General features: G+C 38.6%; 1 long non-coding RNA gene across 6 annotated transcripts in view; it reads left to right on the top strand.

The window, feature by feature from the left end:
• The window catches only part of LOC111819193 (uncharacterized), a 61,277-nt gene that overhangs the window by 23,552 nt on the left and 12,793 nt on the right, over nt 1–24,932 (top strand). For 3 of the 6 annotated variants that reach the window (XR_002822948.1, XR_002822947.1, XR_002822952.1), the window contains 3 exons: nt 4,576–4,734; nt 13,844–13,936; nt 18,728–22,161. This is a non-coding gene — a long non-coding RNA (uncharacterized LOC111819193). Of the gene's footprint in view, nt 1–4,575; nt 4,735–13,843; nt 13,937–18,727; nt 22,162–24,932 lie in introns of those variants that run through there. The other 3 variants (XR_002822951.1, XR_002822949.1, XR_002822950.1) reach the window with 3 other exon arrangements.

The following is a 24,932-nucleotide window of genomic DNA, read 5'->3' as shown; positions in this document are numbered from 1 at the left end:
ACTGGAGGTTCAAACCCACCCAGAGGTGCCTCGGAAGATAGACTTGATGATCTGCTTTTGAATGGTCACAGGTTGAAAACCATATGGAGCAGTTCTACTCTGCACACATGGGGTCACCATGAATTGGAACTGACTCGATGGCAACTAACAGTAACAACAATCCCTTTGTTCACATGGTCAAGCCAGAATCAAGGGATAGAATTGACTTTACCACTTTGTGGGAGTATTTGCAAAGTCACACAGCAAAAGGACATGCATACAAGGATGGATAGAATCTGTGGTCACTTTTGCAGTTTACCACAGTGTCTATGTATGTACATCATTTAAAAAATTCAATTTCAGGTAGATTAAAGAATAAATGTGATAGCCAAAACTATACAACATTTAGGAGACAAAAATAGGAAAACATATTTACGTCCTCAAGGTAGGGAAACCTTTCTTAAATAAGACACACAAGAAAACACAAACCTTAAAAAAGTTTGATAAATTTGGCTACATTAAAATCAAGAATTTCTTGTCATTGAAAGATCATTAAAAGATCAACTAGATTATGGGAGAACATATTCACAATACATATAACTGACAACTATTAAATCTTAATTTGGATTAGCCACATTTGTTGTCAATAGTAATATATGGCTAGTGGTTACCATGTGTTGAAGAGTGCGCCTCTAAATTGGCATATAAAAAAATATATTATTACAGAAAATGTAAATAAAACAAAAGTAGAGGTAATAGTATGCTGAACTCTCAGGTTCCACTTCCAACATTTATCAAGTCTTGGTCAATGTTCTTTCATCTATGACCCTATACTCAACTCTCCCCTACTCCACTGAATTATTTTCAAGCAAATCTTAGGATCCTAGAACTTCCTCTGTAAACATTTCAATATTTATCTCAAAAGCATATGGCCTCTATCTCTAAATGATAATGACTGTGTCTTTAAAAGATAAAGAGATACATTAGCAGACCTAAAAAATGACAAAAAAAAAAAAAAATCCTTAGTATTATCAAACTGTCAGTGTTCAAATTTCCCAGGTTATCTTATATTTTAAACTATTGGTTTGTTTGAATTCAGATCCAAAGTCCATACTGTGTATTTGACTGATACATCTCTTAGTTCTCTTAAATTTATAGATTTCACCTCTTTATTTTTCCATACACTTTCTCAAAGTTTCTCACTTTTCAAATTTTGCACATTCCTTTTGTCTATATTTCCTATAAATTATTTATTAGCTCTAGAGGCTTGATCTGATTCAGGCTTGAGTTTTTGACAAGAATATTTCACAAATGAGGTTGTATACCTCTCCCAGAAGGTACATAACATGCAGTTATCTAAATTTTATGTGCTGTCAGTGGTCACTGGTAAACATCACTTAGAAATACTATTATCTCATTAGGGATTTGCAAAATGGTGGATTTGAATTCTATCACTTCTTCATTTATTAGCTAGAATACTTCTTAGTTTGGACTTCCCCAGAAGCAAACCTTAAGGTAAGGGTTTCATTGCAGGTAGCTTATATGGTAGGTGAAAGAAAGACTAGAAGGAAAGTAAGGAGGTGAGACAAGGAAGGGGAGACAGCCAATAAAGGAAGTGTTATCAAGTCAAGTACCATGTGGGCCGCTAGAGCTTACTCCTGCTGGGTAAACCCTGGGTATCAGGGTAGAAATACATATCTTAGAGCTATCCTAACGGAGGGGTGAAAGGACTGGGGTATTTATGCACCAATTCCCACCCACCATTAGTTGAATGCTGCTGGGGTTGCATAATTCCCAGGCAGCAAACCGGGCTGTGACAGAAAGAAAGGGGAAAACTCCATGTCCAGATCACAGATCGCTGTCCTTACTTCAGAGACGCACAGCAAGCTGCAGCTTTCTACAGAGAAGACTAGTGAGGACTCTCGGTTACATGTGTTCTTCCTTTGTGGTTTTCTTTGAGGTGCTTTTCATTAGGAATTCCAAGTTGATAATCTATAAGTCAGATGAGATCCCAAAGAAACACTTTCATACTTTTTCCTTCTTTCTTTTTTTAAAGACAAGTTTCTAGAGTGAGTTCTTTTTGCTACAGAAGACTGGAGCGCCCTGGAGGATTGGGCCAGCACAGGAGAAGGCTGCGCCTCACCAAGAATTCAGTGGAGGCCTGGCCAGGGGTCCCACAGCCTGTCTGCCAGAGCCCAAATCTATTTGCTTAATTTTGTTTTTACAAATTTATTATTTTTAATATTTTATTTAATTAAAAAAATTATTTATGTGATTCCATAGTCAAAGCTATAAATAAAATCAAGTACATTCAGGGCACATAAACCTCCCTCTCTCTATAGGTAACTATTTTAAATATTTTTAAAGTTTTTATTTTCATTGTGCTTTTTAAAAATATAGACAAATATGATGCACTTCACAACAAAAAAAAAATTTTAAAGTAAAAATCTATGGAGATCTCCTCTAAGGTAGGATGGAGAAGTTAACAGACTGGATTCAAAAGCAGAGGAAGAAAGAGTAGTTTTCTACTTTCCTCCTACCGAGTTTAGTTCTTTCAGTAGACCAATTACACCTCTCATCACTTTGATTCACACAAAGTTTAAGTGACCAATTCTTTTTTTCATAAGGGCTAAAGACTTAACACAAAGGGATTCAGCATCAGTGGGTGGACTGGGATCTTGAGAACATAACTCATGGTTCTTACTTTGCTTGAGACATTTTATAAGAAATTAATTGAAACAGAACCCACTGCAGACATATTTTTTAAAAATATGTCATGGCATACATGGGATGAGCCTACAGTGGAGAGTTCCTTGTCAAGGAGAGGAAAACTGTCATGGGAATACAATATGTGTATGGATTTATCTGGGGATAAATAAAGCATCAACATGTCAAACAAGCTTTTAGAGGGATGTGCTGCTGTAACATAGCTTTATAAATTAGTCCATACAATAACATCCTCTTGTAAAAGTGGAGAGCAAAAACGATGATAATCACATATTTGAACTGGAAATATTGCTTGGTATGTTGTTGTTGTTAGGTGCCATTGAGTCCGTCCTGACCCATAGCAACCCTGTGTACGACACAACAAAACGCTGCCTGGTTCTGTGTCATCCTCACAATCATTGCTGTGTTTGAGCCCATTATTGCAGCCACTGTGTCAATCCATCTTGTTGAGGATTTCCCTCTTTTTCAATGACCCTCTGCTTTTACCAAACATGATATTCTTCTCCAGGGACTGGTCCCTCCTGATAACATGTCCAAAGTATGTGAGACGAAGTCTTGTCATCCTCCCTTCTAAGGAGCACTCTGGCTATACTTCTTCCAAGACAGATATGTTTGTTCTTCTGGTAGTCCATGGTATATTCAATATTCTTTGACAATACCATAATTCAAAGGCATCAATTCTTCTTTATTCATTGTCCAGCTTTTGCATGCATATGAGGCAGTTGAAAATACCATGGCTTGGGTGAGGCACATCTTAGTCCTCAAAGTGACAACTTTGCTTTTTAATGCTTTGAAAGAGGTCTTTTGCAGCAGATTTGCCCAGTGCAATGTGTCATTTGATTTCTTGACTGCTGCTTCCGTGGTGTGTCATCTGCATATCCCCAGGTTGTTAATTAGTCTTCCCTCAATCCTGATACTGAATTGTTCATATAATCCAGTTTCTTGGTTTAATTGCTCAGCATAAAAATTGAATTAGTGGTGAAAGGATACAACCCTGATGCACACCCACCTTTTCTGAATTTAAACCATGCAGTATCCCCTTATTCTGTTTGAATGACTGACTCCTGGTCTATGTATAGGTTCCACATGAGCATAACTAAGTGTTCTGGAATTCCCATTGTTTGTAATGTTTTCCATAATTTCTTATGATCCACACAATTGAATGCTTTTGTGTAGTCAATAAAACACCAGCAAACATCTTTCTGGTGTTCTCTGTTTCAGCCAAGCTCCATCTGACGTCAGCAATGATAGCCCTCATTCCATAGCCTCTTCTGAATCTGGTTTGAACTTCTGGCAGTTCCCTGTCACTGTATTGCTGCAACCATTTTTGAATTATCTTCAGCAAAATTTTACTTGTGTGTGACATTAATGATATTGTTTGATATTCCATACTCCGTTGGATCACCTTTCTTTGGGATGGACACAAATATGGATCTCTTCCAGTCAGTTGACCAGGTAGCTGTCTTTCAAATTTCTTGGCATAGACTAGTGAGAGCTTCCAGCGTGGTATTCATTTGTTGAAACATCTTGGTACTCCGTCAATTCCTGGAGCCTTGTTTTTCACCAGTGCCTTCTAGTGAAGCTTGGACTTGTTCCTTCAGTACCCTTGGTTCTTGATCATCTACTACCTCTTGAAATGGTTGAATATTGACCAATTCTTTTTGTGTACTCTGTGTATTCCATCTATCTTCTTTTGATGGTTGGTATAGTTACTTTTTTTTTTTTGTGGGAGGGAGGCTTTAGGAACATCTTGAAGCTAATGACTTTCCCCTTATTTATTTCTTTTGTTGTTGCTGTCGTTATTCAGCACATACCTCACCTAGCACTGCACACCTCAGTTCTCCTCCCCTTCTGTGTTGTTGCCTACAGAGAGAAAAACCCAGAGACATCCTGGAAAAGGGCACAGCCATGATAGCTGGACAAGAAGGCACAGGAGATGCTTGGAGATAGTTTATCCTTCTACAGTGGGGTGGATACAAATGGGGTCCCAGGGGTGCCGGAAATAGAAACTCTTCTCAGAATCATCAGGTAAGTGGTGGCAGTTGGAAAGAGTCAGTGAGCCAGTCCCCATGCCTTTGTTTAGTGTTCAGGGACAAGACAGCAGTGCTACTTACACAGGCTGATACTCCCAGACAGAAGGTTCAACAGCCACATGAGTCCCCTGTCCTCTTGGCATCCTGCAGGGAAGCATACTTTGGCTACAGCCCAGCTGGGTGCACCATGGGGCTGTGATCCGGCTCCTGCCTTGCTTTTGCACTCCCTCTTTTTTCATAGGACATGTGTGAAGAGGCCTTACAAGGAGGGAATATGCAATTTGGGCTCCAGTGCCAACCGGTCTGAGCTTTAACTCCATCAGGAGTGCTGGGAACTGCCAGCTGTCCAATGCCTGGGAGCTCTGGAGGTTTTCAGCTCCGTGGGAAATTGAGCTCCTCCTGTTGAGTGGATGGGGCATGCCTGGCCCAGCTAGCTCATTACCAGAAAACCTAGGGTCATTCACAGGACAATCCTGTTTGGCTCCAAAGACATGAATGAGAAAAGAAAGGAAGTCTTATGCACAATGTCAGTGGCCTCCATACTTTCTTTATCTCTCACCTCATCAATAAAGTAATTTGAGTACAGATACCCAATATACTTGCATTCATTCAGTTTCGTAACTGGGATACTGACCAGCCTTGTGAAGTATAATCACCAATGCACGCTTTGCTTTATCTCCCACTGTCTCATCAGTGGGATTTGTTCTTTTCTTGCTCCTCGATGAAAACATGGGCAGTTCTCATGATATTTTTGCTCACATCTGGTTAACAGAAAGGCCTGTGGTCATCTTAAGCTACAAAATGAAAGTAATGAAAAGTGTCCAGTCTCAGAAAATTATCAACAATTGTAAGCTTGAGCCAAACTTAAAATTTCTTCTCCAGCTGAAGCCTGCTGCAGGTGAAAACCTGGGTCCAGCAAAGAGGACTTTATTGGCTTCATCTTTCTCACTAGCTCTCCACATCTGCAGTGACTTCTTACCTGCTGACTCCAAAGAAATTCTGATTCTGAAGAAGTCGAAGGAGAGATAGGGACTGGGAGAGAGGAGAAGTAAATGGGGCAAAAAATTCTTGCTTGGCTTGTCCCAGCACTCTCTGGCCTGGCTGATGATTGAAGCTAGCTTTTGCCTTTGAGGTTCTCTGGAGGCTCTCCTGGGGCCCTTCCGCCTGTAGACCCCTTGTTGTTGGCAAGCCTGGCCACTGCTCATCTTGCCTGATTTCTGTTCCCAAGGATATGACCACAGCGTCTTACTACTTGGGTACCCTCACCTTGCCAGACCTCCTTCTTGGATTTTTGACCCATCATGGAAGGGGATAGTAGTCACTTCCCATATGCAGCCCTCTACTCTGCTGCTACCAGCTGCTTAAGCATCTCAGGGTGACTTGGGCCCTGGCTCACTGTGTGCCCGCCTGCAGGAACTCGAGCTTTTTAAGGTCTCTGAGTAATCCTGTTGACAGAAATTTTATTAGGTTGGAATTAGTAGGAAGTAGCTTAGGAGGGGTAAGGGAGGAAGGTGAGAGAGTATGAGAGGATTACTCAGAGCTCATCTCTTTCTGAAAACTCTCTCCTCCAAAATTTTCTTCTAATCTTCAACCTCTTAATCCTTTATTCCCTCATCTAATGTGTTTTGGATCATGATGGATTGTTTCATATCTCACTTGCAATGTATCATCTATTCTTGCCTTGGCCACAAATGGGACTCTGTATAAGTTTTGCATTGTTGCTGTAAAAAATTAACAGAAACTTAACTACTTAAACACAAATTTATTATCTCATAGTCTCTGTAGGTCATAAGGCTGGCATGGCATGGCTGAATTCTCTGCTCAGAGTGTCACTGGGCTAAAATCAAGGTGGCTGAGACTGTGTTCTTATCTGAGGCTCAGGGTTCTCTTCCAAGCTCACTGGTTGTTGCCAGAATTCATTTCCTTCTCCTACTTTTTATGTGGTTCTCTCCATTTTCAAGCCAGCAACAGCATGCTGTGCTTCTGACTTCTACTTGCATCTCACATCTCTGCTTTTGAGGACTGTGATGGTTAATGTTATAAGTCAACTTGGCTAGGCTATGATTCTCAGTGGTTTGGCAGACATTGGACTGAGTGCTCTCCCATAATGTAATATAATCACCTCCATAATAAGATCTGCTGTGAGCAGCCAATCAGTTAAAAAGGGCATTTCCTTGGGGGTGTGGCCTGCTTCCAGTATATAAATGGATGTTCCAGCAAGGCTCACTCTCTTTCTGGATCCTGCATCTGACTCATTATCTTCTGACTCTGGGTCTTGGGACGTGGGCCAGCAGCCTACTACCTGACTTGCAGATTTGGGGATTCACCAGCTCCTGCAGCCCTGTGAGCCAGCAGCCTTCTCCTCGACCTGACAATTTTGGGTTTGTCATCCCCTGCAACCACATGAGTCAGGAGAAGCCTCCAGCCTGACACCTAATCCACAGATTTCGGACTTGCCAGCCTCTACAACTACATGAGCCATTTTCTTGAGATCAATCTCAGTGTCTATGATGTATATATACACCTACTCCTCACTAATGAACTATCTCATTATTTGACATTTTACATTTACAGTAAAAGTAAAAAATCTACCATCCTACTATTTAGCACGTTAATGATGTATGTCTGGCAGTAATGAAGGAGAGGCGAGAGTAATGCTGGCTGTGATGGTTAAGGTTATGTGTCAGTTTGGCTGGGCCGTGATTCTGAGTGGTTTGGCAGTTATGTAATGATGTAGTCATCCTCCATTTTGTAATCTGATTTGGTCATCCTCTATTTTCATATAATCTCGATTTTCTCGTAAAGATCTTGTTTCTGGAAACTAACCATGTTGATAAGTGAGGAGTGGGTGTCTATACTTCACTGGTTTTGCTCCTCTAGCGAACCCAGCCTAAGACAAGGACTCATGTGATTACATTGGGTCCACATGGAAAATTCAGACTAATCTCCTTATCTTAAAATCAATTGATTAATTCCTTAATTATATCTGCAAAATCTCTTGTGTTATGTAACATAACAAACCTGGGCATGAACCAGGGAGTGTAAAGCATGGGGGCAACATTCTCTCCTCCACAAAACTCCATAGAGTTCTATTTTAACATCCTGTTATACTTATAAATTCTTTATCTATTTACATATGTTATTCGATTTCGGGTTGATGCCAACTCATGGTGACCCCAAGTGTGCCGAGTAGAACACTCGAAAACCATAGAGTTTTCCAGGCTGCGACCTTTTGGGAGCAGATCACCAGACCTATCTTCTGCGGTGCCCCTGGGTTGGTTTGAACCTCCAACCTTTTGGCTAGTAGTTGAGCACTTAACTGTGTGGGCCACCCAGGGACCTCATTTATACATACATATACACGTGTGTGTGTGTGTATCCCTGTGCCAATTATATGTATTATAAAAATTCAGAAAAATAGAAATTTAAACAATGAAATAAAAATAAAATATTTAAAAAATCAGTTTATTTTATTTTATTAACCATACATCACAAAGATAATGCATATAAATTGATGTTTCAAATAATATTCTTGATAATTTGTCCCCCAAATAGATAGATATAATATAGATAGGTAAATATTTACACACAAGATGTATTCATTTTATGTGAAAATCTTTATTAATCTGATTTTTCTTTTGTTTGCCTTCAAACTGTAGGAAAGAGAGATGAATCATAAGAAAAACTCTCAGTCAGGATTTATTTATGATATCAAATTCCCAGTTATATTCAGTGATCAGTACCAAATTTGGCCCAATGCTTTCTACATTTTTGGTCCTTGAATGGTGGTTTCAAATGTTTCTAGTAATGATCTCCAAGGTACTACAAGAATATCTTCCACCCTTAATGAAAAAATTAAATATATATACACATATTTATAGACATATATATGTATGTAAAATTTAAAAGAAAAGGAAGTAGACTAATTTATTTTAAAGTGAGATTTGCAGCATTACTGCAAATGTATTGCTGCTAATATATTGACATTTAAAGGAATTTCTGGATTAGCAGAATACTCCATCTTTTAATCATGCTAGATAAAGATTCTACTATCCTTGCTCAAAATTCACCAGAGCTTATGAAACTCTGTTTTGGGACACTCGTTTCATTTGGAGCCTCACTGCTTGTTAGTCTTGATCATCATTTACTAGCTCTGTGACCTTAGACAATTGATTTCACCTGTCTGTACCTCACTTTTCTCATCTATGAAATGGGGACATTTGTAGTATCTACCATATAAGATTGTTGTGAAGATGAAATCTGTTAATTGCAAAATGTTTTGAAAAACGTCATAATTCCTTAGGATGTGGCAAAAGAATTGGCCAGATGCATATGGAAGAGTAGTTTCTATGGAGATGATAAATAACATCCTGAATTTGTATTGGACAGCTAAGAAGGAGCATGACCATGAGTCATATGAAAATACTTTTAAAAATGCAAATGTTTTCTATCAACTGCTTTAAAATTGAGACAAAAAGATGAGAAGTCTGATAGGTCTTATTTTTTTCCCCTATGGAGGTCAATCTCATGAAGTACAAGGACTTCCAAAGGGGGATTTGCATATGTTTATTATTTTTTGTAGTCGGTAGAATATCTGCTTCTCTGCTGAGTGGGAGTAGGAAGGAGCTTGAGATTCTTACTTCATACATTTTTGATGGGTTCTTTTACTGAATGTGAATAAGCAAGAGAAAATTTGTCTATATAAAATACTTTTATAATTGCCATGATAGGCACAAGGTGGAAGCAAACTGCTGTTGATGTATAAAGGTTGGAAGGAGAAGTTAATTATAACATGGAATCTTAAGAGTTTTTTTGTTTTGGAAGCAGAGTTTGGGCTAGTCTTCAGGGGATTGGTAGGACTTTGTCCAGAACACACCTAAAAGAAACATCATCAAATATACCTGTTAGTCTATTTTTATATGGAAAAGATGTAAATTAACATTTTTATATAATTCACCCAACCCAGTCTTATTTCTTACTCCATAGGATACCTAGAAGACCCCAGAAAAGGGAAGAGTTCTATGGCATAAAATCCCAGCCCATGTTTAGTTGTCTGTTTTCATAGCAATTATATTTAAATAAGCTGAAGGACACATTATATAATTTATTATTTAACTAAATATTCTTGTATTGTTCTCTTACTGTTCCATGTGATTTATCATTATCTCCCCATCTAGATTATAAACTATTTAAGAGTAGTGGAAATGTTTTAATACTTTAATGCATTGGTTGATGAAATGAAATTTTTGGAAAAATCTACATTCTCTTGGGCAACTAGGTTAAAGAGAGAGAAAAGGGAACTAATATTTCTACTCAATCGCTTTATGCCTGACATGTGATGGACGTTCTCTCTCATTTACCTTAACAACCCTCCGATGTAGATTTTATCACCTTCATTTCAGCAATGAAGAAATCAAGTGATGCTTAAAGAAGTTGACCAACATTTCCAATGTCACTCTGCTAGGACATGGGGAGGCAGAAAGAAAACCAGAACTGTATTTCTACTATATTTCTATTTATAAATTTATAAAATACACTTATAAGATTTATTATCATATATACACATGATAATAAGATTTATCACATCTTCACTCATCATCTTTCTCCTGTCTTAGGTAAAGCCCAAACTTGTGTAGTTGTTAGTTGTTAGGTGCCGTCGAGTCGGTTTTGACTCTTAGTGACCCTATGTACAATAGAATGAAACACTGCCCAGTCCTGCGCCATCCTTGTAATCATTGCTATGTTGAGCCAGTCCATCTCATTGAGGGTCTTCCTCTTTTTCGCTGACCCTCTACTTCACCAAGCATGATGTCTTTCTCCAGAGACTGGTCCCTCCTAATAACATGTCCAAAGCATGTGGGACAAAGTATTGCCATCCTTGCTTCTAAGGAGCATTCTGACTTTACTTCTTCCAAGATGGATTTGTTCCTTCTTCTGACAGTCCATTGTATATTCAATATTCTTTGCCAATACCATAATTCAAAGGCATCAATTCTTTTTCTGTCTTTCTTATTCATAGCAAGGTGCTATGCGAGAATATTCTTATAGAGCAGTTATGAGTTGGAATCTACTCAATGGCAATGGGTTTATTTGTTTGTTTTTTATTGTTGCTGTTGTTTGGTGTCACAGTGGTTAAACTCTGAGCTGTTAACCAAAAGGCTGGTGGTTCGAATCCACCAGTTGCTTCATGGGAGAGAGATGTGGCAGTCTGCTTCTATAAAGATTACAGCATAGGAAACCCTATGGGGCAATTTTATTTTGTCCTATAGGAGTGCTATGAATTGGAATCTGCTCGACGGCAATGGGTTTTCTTTTCCTTTTTTGAGGCGGGGTTTGTTGTTGTTTTTGTGTGTGTGTTAGAATATTCAGTCCCTGAGTGATGTAAACAGTTAATGCTAACTGAAAGGTTGGTGGTTTGAGTCCACTCAGAGGCACCTTGGAAGAAAGACTTGGAGATCTACTTCCAAAAAATTAACCATTGAAAATCTTATGGAGCACAGTTCTACTTGACACAGATGAGGTCACTATTGACTCCACAGCTTCTGGAAGTAAGAGTATTACCAGTCTAGAATAAACCAAAAAACCAAACCCATTGCTGTCAAGTTGATTCTAACTCATAGTGACTCTATGGGACAGAGTAGAACTGCCCCATAGGGTTTCCAACAAGTAGCTAGTGGATTTGAACTGCTAACCTTTTGGTTATTAGCTGCAGCTCTTAACTACTGCACCACCAGGGCTCCAGTCTAGAATAGAGAAAGATAAAACCAACAATTCTTTCTTGTTAATCACAAAGACCAGACAAAGGCAAATGTTTAAATTCCTCTCTCCCTTCCAGAGGCCCTTGTCAGGACTTGGCAAAGCAACACTCCTAAAGACCACCACAAAACCTATCTCCACACATTAGCCTAGTCTGGTCACACAGATTGGGAGCGCCCTCTTGTTCACTGACCTTAGTGCAGCTGTTGCTAACTGAGGCAAGGGTCAAGGAAGGGAGGCTGGGAGGTTCTGTGAACATTCCTTGCTCTCTAGGGGACTCTCATTTCCCATCTACTAGACTGTCAGCACTTTTCAATAAGTGTCCTGACTTCATAAGGAACATTGCCAGCAGCGCTTCCTTTTTAGCTCTGCTGAGTCCAAAGGGTAGCTGTTTGTGTCACCTTTCTCCCAGAACCACCTGCACCACAGGCAGGGAGGACATGGGGGTGAGGGGAAACAAGAGGCAAGCACTGAACATTGCAGGGTGGTGACATAGCGGAAAAGCTCATTGGAGCATATCCTGGAAGGGGAGTAGGAAAATTAGTCAGACTAGGCCCAGCTTGCCTGAAACTGAACAGGGAGTTTGTCATCAAGAGGCCAAGCCCTCAGGCAGAGAGGGAAGGAGAAGGTAAACTGCAGTGATGCAATCAGTGACAGCAGTTGAGTTTGGCTTAGTCTCTGCTTGTCCTGCTTGCTGGCCAGAAATATTTCCCCATGCTGTTTTCCAGTCTGCTCTAGAATTTATTCTGTCACAGCAGAATTGACAATAATTATGGTACTTTCCGCTCTTCCCTTCCTTTGCCCTGTATATGCATTTCTTTCTTCCTTCCTCCCCTGCTTCCCTTTTATTTTTCCTCTTTTATTCATGTATTCCATTTAACTGCTGACACCGATACTGTATAGTCTTCTTAATGTCTTTAAGAACAAAATGACTGTTTTTCACCTGTTGAGGATATGGATAAAGCCTACTGTAGAAAGTATGAAATTTATATATGTATATGTAATGGAACCCTGGTGGCGCAGTGGTTAAGAGCTTGGCTGCTAACCAAAAGGTTGGCAGTTTGAATCCACCAGCTGCTCCTTGGAAACCCTACTCTGTCCTATAGGGTTGCTATGAGTTGGAATCAATTTGATGGCAATAGGTTTGTTTTTTTGGTTCTGTCATGGATTGAATTGTGTCCCCCAGATATATCTGTCAACTTGGCTGGGTCATGATTCCCAGTATTGTATGATCGTGTACCATTTTGTAATCTGATGTGATTTCCTTATGTGTTGTAAATTCAATCACTATGATGTAAAAAGTGGATCAGTGGCAGTTATACTGGTAAGGTTTATAAGATTAGATAATGTTTTAAGCCAATCTCTTTTGAGATATAAAAGAGAAAAGTGAGCAGAGACATCCGGGAAACTCAAACCACCAAGAAAGCAGTACTGGGAGCAGAGCGTGTCCTTTGGATCTGAGGTTCCTGCACAGAGAAGCTCCCAGATCAGGGGAAGTTTGATGACACAGACCTTCCTCCAGAGCCAAAGGAAGAGGCGTTCCCCTGGAGCTGACGCCCTGAATTTGGACTTGTAGCCTACTGGACAGTGAGAGAATAAACTTCTCTTTTTGTTAAAGCCATCCACTTGTTGTATTTCTGTTACAGCAGCACTAGATGATGAAGACAGTTCATATATATATATATATAAAATATATATATATTATTCCTATTGGCTATCAAAATTGGGAACCTTTTGGTATTTTGGTGCTGTGAGAAACTGAACTTAATCTAACCTTACTGAGGAATGTTGAAGAACGTGACTAATCACATGTGCTAAACAGATATGCTGTTGGGACAACCATAGGAAGTAATGATAAAGAATCATGATGAACAAAAAGCCCCAATAAGCCTGATCAGGAATTATGAGAAACAGGATGTCAGAGTAAGCTCAACATAACTACCGATGCAAACTGAATAACTACAGTCTGTTTACCAAAAGTTGGATGATCCACTATGGCTTCAATTCCATATGCATGGAATTGAATATCTACAATAGCTTTGTAGCCACTTGCTGCCTATCTGCATGAATTCAGGTTTTTTGTTTAGTTTTGTTTGTCTTTGCTCAATGGAGCCCTGGTGGTGCAGTGGTTAAGAGCTCGTCTGCTAATCAAAAGGGCAGCAGTGTGAATCCACCAGATGCTCCTTGGAAACCCTATGGGGTAGTTTTACTCTGTTCTATAAGGTTGCTATGAGTTGGAATCGACTCGACAGCAATGGATTTGGTTTTGCTCAATAATAAACTTAACTAATTCTGTATTTATAAATTGGCCTGTTCCTTTGGGTTTCAGTTTCTTTTCTTCCCAACAGTGTTGAATAAGTATCATTATGTATGCTGTTTTTGGAATCAGATCGACCAGGGCTCAAATTCCCTGTTCTGCCACTCACCAAAAGGAGTATCAGGTAAGGGTTAAACTCTGTGCCCCACCTGTATGAGTTTCAGTTCCCTCATTTATGAAACAGGAATAATAATAACTACCTTGAAGGATTGTTCTAAAGATTAGAAGTCCTTATGTAAAGCCTCTGGGATATAGTGTTTAATACCTCATAGGTATTTCGAAAATGAAGGGAATGCTGCTTATTACAAGATAAGTAAATTATGGTGTATTTCTTCCATGAAATGTGTAGCTATTTAAAATAAAATTTCCAAAGATTAATATTATGTAACAAATGCTTATGGTGAAATGTTGCTTATGGTAAAATGTTAAATTATCAGTGCAGGTTACAAATGTGATGTACAGTATGATTTGAACAGTGTAGGAAAAAAACATCACCAAGAAAAAAGTTTTGAAGGACATATATTGTTGTTAGCTGCTGTCAAGTTGACTCCGACTCATGGCGACCTTATGTACAACAGAACGAAAAGTCATTGGTCCTCTACTTCATCAAACATGATGTCTTCCTCTAGTTATTGACTCTTCCTGATGATGTGTTCAAAGCAAGTGAGTTGCATAATGTTCTGTTGTGCTCCATAGGTTTTTCACTGGCTAGTTTTTGCAAGCAGATCACCAGGCCTTTCCTCCTAGTCTGTCTTAGTCTGAAGCTCTGCTGAAACCTATTCTCCATGGGTGACCCTGCTGATATTTGACAAAAAAACCAAACCCATTGCCATCGACTTGATTCTGACTCATGGCAACCCTATAGGACACAGTGAAATTGCCCCATAGCATTTCCAAGGTTATGGAAGCAGACTGCCACATCTTTCTCCATGGAGTAACTGGTGAGTTCATACTGCCGACCTTTTGGTCAGCAGCTGAGCGCTCAACCACTGCACCACCAGGGATCCTTACAGCAACATATACCAACATGTAGGAGTGACTGTGTTGGCTGTGTACCCCTTTTACCTCACTGGCAGAGCATGGCTTGTCTGATACAGACTGGACAGCTGGAGCTGCGTGGCGAGACCCCTTGTAGCTGGCGCATGGGCTTGAGATTCCATTCTAATCAATGGAACATAAGAAGTCTGCGAAGGGTTTCCCCCCTAAAAAAAATAACACATGGGAAAAAGCACCCATTTGGGGGGCCCAAATGTTGTCATATGTCCATGTGGTGCCTGGAACAAGGGGAGCCATCTTACAAGTGTGAGTGTACCAAGCCAACGTACCAAGGACGGTAGATGGAGAGTCCTGTCCCCTGATGAAATTGTGGATTTGTTCTGACAAACCTGGAACCATTTTCCTCCAGAATTTGTGGTTGTAAAGTAACCAAAAAAAAAAAACCCAACCCATTGCCATCAGGTCGATTTTGACTCATGGCAATCCCATGTATTACAGAGTAGAACTCAGATCCATGTGGTTTTCTCAGCTGTAATCTTTACGGAAGCAGATCACCAGGTCTTTCTTTCCCTGTGTCTCTGGGTGGGTTAAAACCAATAACCTTTCAGTTAGTAGATGAGTGCAAACCATTTATGACACCTGCGGACCTTGTAAAGTAATAAGCTCCTATTATTTAACCACTTTTAGCAGTATATTCTGTTTCTTGAAACTAAACACACACTAAGGCATATGGCAAACACACACTAAGTAGTTTGAAAAATATAGCTATTTTAAAGTTTCATTTTTTTAAACTTTTCTTAATTTTTTCAATTTCAAGATTTCAAAACCTTTAAAATGGGATGAAGTATCTTAAATATTAAGTTATTGAATCTTAATACAGTAAGTTATTCATGTGATTTGATGTTAATTGCAGGATGGTTTCCAAAAGCAATCGAGTACTTAATTATTTCCTCTCTTGCCTCCACACCTTCCTGATTGATGTCAGCTATTCAACTCTTCAAAATTCCCTCTGGGAAGCTTACACTTTGAAAATATTTTAACTGTGTGTTAGCTAGAATGATTGCTACCATGCAAACAAGCAAAATGCATGCAACTGCCTTTTGATAATCTCAATTTTGACTAAACTGTTGCTATGGTGTATATTATACAAACATTACAAAATAATGAAAGATGAAGAGCAGTCACGAACTTGGCATTTATGGACAGCTTTCTTTTGCTCAGTGTGAGCATGTACCATTAAAATGTCTCCTGTGATTTATGGAGTCCCTGGTTGGTGCAAATGGTTAACACATTAGCAGCTAACCAAAAGGTTGGATGTTTGAATCCATTCAAAGGCACCTTGAAGAAAGGTCTGGTGATCTACTTACAAAAAACCAGTCATTGAAAATGCTATGGAGCACATTTGTACTCTGACACATGTGGGGTCACCATGAGTTAGAATCAATTTGATGTCAGCTGGTCTGGTTTGATTGATCATACCAAGTAAAAGTCCAAAACCATGACTGATATGATTTTTTTGTTTGTTTGTTTTAGCAAAGGTATCAGAAATCTTAAAATATTATTAACTTTAAAGTTCCTTATGACTTAATTTTTATCACAAAAGAGTTCCCTGACTTATTTTTATAATCTTACAGTCATAGGATCTTTGCAATTCTATCACCCAAATCTTTATCTTACAGTTCTGAGGACTAAGATCCCGAGAAGCTAGGGGTCAAGGCTAAGGTATAATCTAGACTGCCAATCTAAAATTCTTTTAGCCAAATATTGGGGAAAGTATAAAATTTTACAGCAGCCACTTTTCCTGTTTAGCATTCTGTTTTTGAAGTTTTTTTTCTTATTAAATTAGGGGTACCACAGGTATCGGGTATTTATGGTGACAATATTAAAATTGTAAAATTCCCAAAAGGTTTCATTATTAAGTAAATACTATTTAAATACGTATGCTTTTGAAAAAAAAAAGTTTTGTTCAATATATTTCAGTGTGATTTTCTTTTTATGCTTTAGTAAAGTTTTATATATACATTAAATTTGCAAATATGTTGAAATGAATGATTCAATTTTTACTTTGGAAATTTTGGGCATGGTGTTAATGTTGTTGTTGTTGGTAGTTGTCAAGTTGATTCCGACTGATGACAACCTCATGCGTGCAAAGGAGAACTGCTCCAAGGGTTGGCAAGGTTGTGACCTTTTAGAAGCAGATTGCCAGGCATTAATTCCAAGGTGCCTCTGGCTGGGTTTGAACCACCAGCCTTTCTTTTATAGTCCAGCACTTAACCATTTATACCACCCAGGGACTCTAGTTTTAAATATAAATTCTCAATTTGTGAATCGAATGAACTTAATTTCCTGTGCAGTAACCATAATGGTAATATCTATTGAGCATTCACTTTGTGCCAGACCCTTTTCTAAACATTTCTTGTTTATTGACTTATTTAATATGTAAATACCTAGAACAGAACATCTAATACCTAGAAGAATGCAACACCTGTATGAATACCCAAAGAAATAGTTTTTTTAAAAAGTTTTTGAATTAAAAGATAATATGCCTATTAAGTAAAAAGAGGAAAATACAAATAAGTACATAAAAGAATTACAAGTTAAGTGCGTAAAAGAAGTTTGCACCCATAGTCCTACTATCTGGATACAATCACTTAATATTTTAACATATTTCTTCATACATGTTTATATACTTTATAGTTATAAATATCATATAATGAGATTATACTGCATATACTTTTTTTACTGCATATACAATTTTGTGATAAAATATTTCTTGATGCTGAGATGTAGGCTGTAGGTTAGTTTCTAGTGGGGACCTATAGATACTCATATTCCCTTTATTGAAGAAAAGCCTTCCTACTATTGGAAAGGTCACCATTTTCTACTGACCACAAATCTTCAAATTGGAGTGGCAAGGATGACCAGTGGTGGTGATGTATGGAAAAGCTAGTTTAGAAAGTTCTAAAATCTCTTAGTGGTGAATTTATTGTCAGTTTGGAGGAAGCCTTAATGAAAAACATCTCTGGCTTTCCATGAGCTGCATCATTAAGCATGCATCTATCAACATTCTCCTAAGGGTGATCCTCATATTAAGAGAGGCACCTGAATCCAGAGTTGCCAAGTCTATTCTAAGGTGCTATGGGAAGGTAGCAAATGGAAGAGAAAACCTTTATTTAGGGCTCCTAACTGAGCTCCTGACATTGATGCCTCCTGTTCTGCAGTACATGAAAACACAGAACAGGCATAATGGTAAATTTTTAATAAAGAGATTTTTAAAAAAATTTTATTATGAAGTAATATCTTTGGTCTAACCTAGAAGAGGCTAACAACTGCAGGATTAACATAGGTTTGGGAACAACAGGAGAAGAGATTCTGAAATTCTTGGGGCATGTCACAAGGACATGAATCACAGACTAGAAATCTGTAGAATTCATACACCAGAGGTACATTTTATAGCTGGGAAAAGGAAGGAATGATAATTATCAGTCTGAATTGAGTTTTCTCGGCTATCAGGATTAAACACATAGTAAACGTATAACAAACTAGTTGTGAATCCTCTTCCTTGGCAATGACGGAACTGCTAAATTTTGTGTCCTTATTTAATTGCCTCACCCATGATTACTGCTTTAGTTCCTGGTGGGGATTTCTATAAGATGAGTAATATGGTCAGTGATTAATCTCTGGAAATTAAGTGCAACAAGACATTGGAAACATCTAATGAATTCATCTGAGAAGTGGATATATAGGTGAGTGGTGATTTATAGCTACAAGTGAGAACTAATTTTACTATGAAGCTGATGTCAACTGGTTGTTATCTATGTTTGGGTATCAGTCGTATATGGAACTAATACTTTATATTAGTGTAATTAGATCTTTTAAAGATAGAGATGTTTTTTTATTTTCCAGTAATTTCAAGTAGTTTGTTGCAGATCAAACCAAACCATCCTTTGAGAATCAGAAATACTGGACAAGGTATAAAACCATCTGTCAGAAGGCATTGTGGAACTATCAAGGGATCAAGAGCTATGAGAAGTCAAAATCTCTGAGAGAAGGTGCATTGGACACAGTTTTGGAACCTCTTCAGATCCTTTAGGCCCTGTCTGTCTCCTAGATTCTCAAACTCTTACCACAGGCACGAGGTCTCCACCATATTCATTAACAGGCTCTGCACTGCCTCAGCTTCCCAACAGGCTTAGTTACAGTCCCAGCATACACTCCATTGTGCCTGATGTAGGCTGAGCTGCTGCAGCTATGGCACCAGGACCCACCATACCCTTAAGTATGAAATAAAATGTTGCAAGATATGGGATCTGGTTTCCCTTGAGGGTCTAAAGATTCCAGTTGACACAATCTAGAAGTGCATGAAAGTTAATGCCTTGTGGGGCAAATTTTGACCAATGAAAGTTAAGTTAGGAGGGAGCCATTGGATAATTTCCTCTCATTTTCTCCCCCTGATAGACTATTCCAAGGCAAGGTGTACAGTGTGTCTGAACACTTCCTGTGTGACTGAGCAGTAAGCTGTGTCTGTTCTTGAAGTTGTGGTCAGCTGCAGTAATGAACCTGCTTGTTTGTTTCTCCTCTTTTTCTGCCTCACTTTCCTTTTCCCTTACTTTTTCCGTTCTGAGGTTACACATCCCAGTAAACAACCAGAACTTAAAATTTGCCTCGGATATTCTTTTCTAGGAACTTAGGCCAAGACAGTATGAAAGTATAGAGACATGAGACCAACTGGTACTGTTTTCTCCCTTGACAGATTTGCCTATTTGCAAGCAGAAGCCAAGCAGCTGAGAGGCTGAGCAGAGTTTCTAACAGTCTTATATGACTAGGAGGCAAAAACTGGAATTCAGACCCACCAAAGAGGAGGAGACTGGGAAACAATCCAGTTTTCAGTTGTAACTCTAAACAAATAATGAAGCCTGGCATCAAATCAACTAAATCCATGATTGAATTAAAATAAACTTCCCCTTATCTAACTGGCAAACAAAAATGAATCCTTATTGGAAGAAGATAATATTATCTACATTCTTAAAATATCTCTAAAATTTATCATACACACTGTCCAAAAGGTAGTCAACCAAAAATTACTAGGGATCCCAGGAGATTAGACCACAGGACTGAAGACCAAGAATAAAAACATATTATAGAAGCATACTCATAGAGATTCAGATACTGTAATTATTATACTTGGACTTTAAAATAACCAATAGTCATATGTTGTGGAAATCAGATGACAAAATAAAAAATCTCAGCAGAAATTTGGAAAATATAAAAACTCTTCAAATGGAAATTCTGGAAATGAAAAAATACAATACATAAAATTATAAACTTAATAGACACAGAAGTAAATGAAGAGAGCATTAGTAAATTGGAACAGAGATTGGAAGAAAATACCCAGTACAAAGCATAGAAAGAAAAGAAAATTGAATATACAAAAAGAAAGGAAGCATGAGAGATATACAGTGAAAATATCTAATATGTAAATGCAAATAAAAGTCTTCAAAAAATGAAGAGACTGTATGAAGCAGAGAAAAAATTTGAACATAAAAATGACAGAATTTTAAAAACTAATGAAAGACATCAAGCCATCAATTCAGGAAGTGCTATAAACTCTATGCAAATTAAATACAAAGAAAAAAATATATAGGTGTATCATAGTGAAATTGCTAAAATTTAAAGACAAAGAGAAAATATTAAGACCAGACAGGAAAAAGACATATGAATTTAAAAGTAGCAGTTAAACTGACACTTGAATTCTCAACAAAAAGAAAGGAAGCCAGAAACCTTAGAATGATATCTAATGTCAGAGCTAAAACAAAATAACTGCACTAGAATTTTTATACCCAGTAAAAATATCTTTCTAAAGTACAAGTGAAATAAAGATGTCTTCAGATGAACAGAAATGGAAAGAAGTACCCATCAGCAGACTCACACTATACAAATACTAATAGGAGTTCTTTAGTTGTAAAGTAAATGGTCCCTGATAGGAAACACAAAGAAACAGGAAGAAATAAAGAATCACAGAAAAAGTAAATATGTGGGTAAATTTAAATGAATAAGAAATGTATAAATCAATAAAATCTGAAAAGATTTAAAATGTATATCAGTGTAAAATCCATGACAACAATAGCACAAAAGGTAAAAGAATAAATAGTGTTAAAGTGTTCTGTGATTCTTGCATAGTTTGGGAAGTGTTGGAAGTAATAATTTATGTTAGATTTGAACAAATCAAGGATACATGTAATAATCTATAGAGTAACAACTAAAACAATAATAAAAATGCAAGATCAACAAGCAAATAGAGGTAAAAATAGAATAACAAAAAGTCTAATTAATCTAAAAGAATAAGAGAGAGACAAATGGCAAATCTGAACTCCTAAGTATCAGTAATTACATTAAATGTAAACAGACTGAATATTCCAATTAAAAGGCAATGATTGTCAGAATGGATAATAAATAATATTATATGCTGCCCACAAGAGACACAACTTGAATATAAGAATTTAGATTAATTTGATTAATTTACAAAGATTAAAAGTAAAAAGAATATTCCATATATGTTTATATGAAAACATATAAACCATGCACACTTTAAACAAAGCAGAGCTGGTATACTAATGTCAGACATTGTATGTAAAAATATTTACTTAGAAATAGATTTCAAATGATAAAAATTTTAGTCTGCTAGGGAGATACAACATTCTAAATTCAATTAAATTAAAAAAAATCTTCAAAATATTTAAAACAGAACTGAAAGGATAAGTAGGTATAGGCATATCCACATTCATGATTGGAAATTTTAATAGAAATTTCTCAATAACTGATGGAGCAAGCAGACAAAATATCAGTATACATACTGATTTGAACAGTCCAATTAACAAGATTTACCTAATTGACAAAATATGCTTTTCAGATGCTCATAGAACACTTAAAAATTGACATTATGATGGGCCACAAATCAAGTTTCAACAAATTTGAAAATATTGAAATTATACACAGTGCTTTCTCTGACCACAATGTAATTAATCAAGAAACCAATAATCAAACAACAATTAGGGTTGAAAAAAAGAAAAAAAAAGGAGACTCAACCATTGCCTCACTCCATAGAGAAAAATTAACTCAGAAAGGATTTTAGGCCTAAATGTAAAGGCTAAAAAAAACTGTAAATCTTCCATAAGAAAATATAGGACAGTAGGCAAAGCCAACATGGTGCTCTAGACAGATGTACCATGCCATACTTCTGCAGCAAAAGACCTAAAAAACTAAGTAAAACAGGTACAAAGATCAATCCTGGAATCCTTAGCATCAAATGAAGGGATAAAGAACTAAGTCAAACATGGAATGGAAGAAGAAACTGATGGAAAACAGAGAACAAGGAGAGATACAGAGTAGGGGTCCCCTGCCAACTAACACAGCACAGCATTGCCATCTTCCTGGAACACAGCCAGCAATGACCTCAGACAGGGAGTATGGGAAGGCAACTTCACAGAGCTCCCAACAGGAGACAAAGTACCCAGTAACCAGAGAAACACACTTTCCCATCCCTCAACCTTTTGGTAAGTAGAAGCAAGAACCCACCATCCTGGCAGCCTCCAACACCAGGGTCCACAATAAGAGCCCCACCCCCGTGCCCACCTTGTGCCCTTCCACACTTTTTCCCCCTCTTCCTTCCTTTTCTTTCTCCTTTTTACCTAGCCCTTTACACCACCTCCCCACTTTGTGCTGTCCTCCACCACACTACTATGGCTGGATAGTCACAGGCCCGCTGCTGACCTAGGTCCACTCTGACCCCAACCCCTGGCTCTTGCCATGCCACTATTTTCTTTTGCTTGTTTTTCTTTTTTTTCCCTTTATCCCTCCTGCCTAGCCCTGTATGCCACCTAACCTGCTTTCTTGCTGAACCCACACCATGACACCATGGCTAGAGAGCCACTGGCCCACCACTGGCCCGGGTCTGCCCTGCCCCCACCTTCCAGCTCCAGCTGTGACACCATTTTTTTCTGTCTGTTTCCCTTTCTCTTCTGTCTTTTCTTTCTCTCTCCCACCCAGTCATGTACATCACCTTTCCTCCCTTTCCACTGGCCCTCTGGTCCACCCTGTCCCCACTTGCTGGCTCCCACAAGGTCGCTATTTTTTTAAATTATTTATTTTCTTCTTCTTTCTTCCTTTTCTTTCTCCCTCACACCTAGCCACATACTTCACCTCCACTCTTCCCACCAGCCCCTGTCATACTGCTACACTGCCACAGCTAGAGAGCTACCAGCCTGCCACCTCGCTCGGTCCACCCTGCCCCCACTTGCCAACTCCTGCCTTGCCACCATTCTTTTCTTTCTTTTCTTTCTCCCTCCCAACTAACCTCATAAGTCACCTCTGATCCCTACCCACTGCACCACCATTTTTGTCTTTTATCTCTTTCTTCCTTTTTCTCCCTCCCACCTAGCTCTGTATACCACCTACCCCCTTCCCTCCAGCCCCAAGTTCTGTCCTGACCCTACTCGCCAGCTGCCCTTTTTTTTTCATTTTTATCTTTTCTTTCTCCCTTCCACCTATCCCAGTACACCACTGCCCTCCCCCTTCGCACTGGGCCTCACCATGCCACCACACCTCACCATGTCACAACACCAGGAGACAGCACTCACCCAGTCTCCCCTCAGCTACCTTGCCAAACGAGTATACAGTGAAGTGGACTCACCCTGTCTGCTGCTGCCCTGCCCACCGGACAAGGTGGTGAGAGAGCTATTCTGTCCACAGAGGAGGAAGCAACAAAGCATGCCTGGCCTACCCACACTGACATATCAAAACAAAACAAAAAAGCAGGATGAACCAATGAACATACAATCAATACCTAAAGAAAACAACACCTTAATGTCTTGGAGACAGCAGAAAATATCAAAAGATATAAAAAAGCAGGACAAGATGGCTACAGCAGAGTGTTGACATGTGGTGGGGTTGTTAACCAATGTCATAAAACAATATGTGTACTGTTTAATGAGAAACAATTTGTTCTGTAAACCTTCACCTAAAGTACAATTAAAAAAAAAAAAAAACTACAATGAGATATCATCTCACCCCAACAAGTCTAGCACTGATCCAAAAAGTACAAAATGATAAATGCTGGAGAGGTTGTGGAGAGACTGGAACACTTATACACAGTTGGTGGTAATGTAAAATGGTACATTCACTTTGTAAATCAATTTGGCGCTTCCTTAAAAAGCTAGAAATAGAGGTACCATATGATCCAGCTATCCTGCTCCTTGGAATATATCCTAGAGAAATAAGAGCCGTCACATTAATGGATATATGCACACCCATGTTCATTGCAGCAGTGTTCACAATAGCAAAAAGATGGAAAGAACTTAGGAGCCCATCTTTGGACAAGTGGATAAACAAATTATGGTATATCCACATAGTGGAATACTACACAAGGATAAAGAACAATGATGAAACCATGAAACATAATATGGAGGAATCTGGAGGGCATTATGCTGAGTGAATTTAGTCAGTCACAGAAGGACAAATATTGTATAAGACCACTATTATAAGAAATCAGGAAAAGGTTTGAACATAGAAGACAACATTCTCTGATGGTTACGAGGGTGGGGAGGGAAGGTGAGGGTTATTCACTATCGAGATAATAGACAAGTATTATCTTAGGTGAAGGGAAGGACAGCACACACTACAGGGGAAGTCAGTGTAACTGGACTAAACCAAAACTAAGAAGTTTCCTGAATACTATCAAACACTTTGCAGGACAGAGTGGCAGGGATGGGGATCTGGGGACCATGCTTTCAGGGGACATCTAGGTCAATTGGCATAACAAAGCTTGTTAAGAAAATGTTCTGCATCTTACTTTTGTGTGTGGCTTCTGTGGTCTTAAAAGCTTGCAAGCAGCTATCTAAGATGCATCAATTGGTCCCAACCACCTGGAGTAAGGAGAATGATCAACAGCAAAGACACAAGGAAAGTATTAACCCAAGAGACAGAAAGGGCCACATGAACCAGAGACTTCATCAGCCTGAGACCAGAAGAACTAGATGGTGACTGGCTGCCACCAATGACCTCCCTGACAGGGAACACAACAGAGAGTCCCAGATGGAGCAGGGGAAAGGTGGGGTGCAGAACTCAAA

Source organism: Trichechus manatus, unplaced genomic scaffold (assembly GCF_000243295.1).
Source record: "Trichechus manatus latirostris isolate Lorelei unplaced genomic scaffold, TriManLat1.0 scaffold00299, whole genome shotgun sequence".
Classification (NCBI taxonomy): domain Eukaryota; kingdom Metazoa; phylum Chordata; class Mammalia; order Sirenia; family Trichechidae; genus Trichechus; species Trichechus manatus.
The sequence above is the reverse complement of the archived record's forward strand: the minus strand, read 5'-3'. Positions and strand labels throughout refer to the sequence as shown.